Below are 616 nucleotides of genomic sequence, written 5' to 3' on the forward strand. Positions count from 1 at the left end.
GTGCAGCTGTCAGTCTTGTATTGGTGAATCAATTAATTAATTCTCAAAGCATCGGACAAAGTATTATGTTCTATTTTCTGGTAGGGAGGCATTCAAATAGATTTCTTCTGCATGTCTCTTAATAAGCTTCAATACAAGCAGAGACAAGAATCTACTTCATGTCATATAAGCATCATCATCATCATCATCATCATCGTTTAACGTCCGTTTTCCCTGCTAGCATGGGTTGGACGGTTCGACTGGGGTCTGGAAGCCAGGAGGCTGCACCAGGCTCCAATCTGATCTGGCAGTGTTTCTACAGTTTGATGCCCTTCCTAACGCCAACCACTTCCTGAGTGTAGTGGGTGTTTTTTACGTGCCACCGGCACAGGGGCCAGAGGATGTTGGCAAACGGCCACGATCGGTTGGTGCTTTTACGTGCTACCGACACAGATGCCAGTCAGGCGGCGCTGGCATCTCGTGTTTTTAATTTTTTTACTAGTTACAGTCAATGAACTGAGACTATGCTGAAGCACTACCCAATTATACTGACCATAGTACATGTTATGTATATTTTCTTGACTGCTTCCTAGCTACATGGTTTCAGGTTCAGTCCCACTGCGTGGCACTTTGGGTA

This window comes from Octopus sinensis, linkage group LG23 (assembly GCF_006345805.1).
Source record: "Octopus sinensis linkage group LG23, ASM634580v1, whole genome shotgun sequence".
Classification (NCBI taxonomy): domain Eukaryota; kingdom Metazoa; phylum Mollusca; class Cephalopoda; order Octopoda; family Octopodidae; genus Octopus; species Octopus sinensis.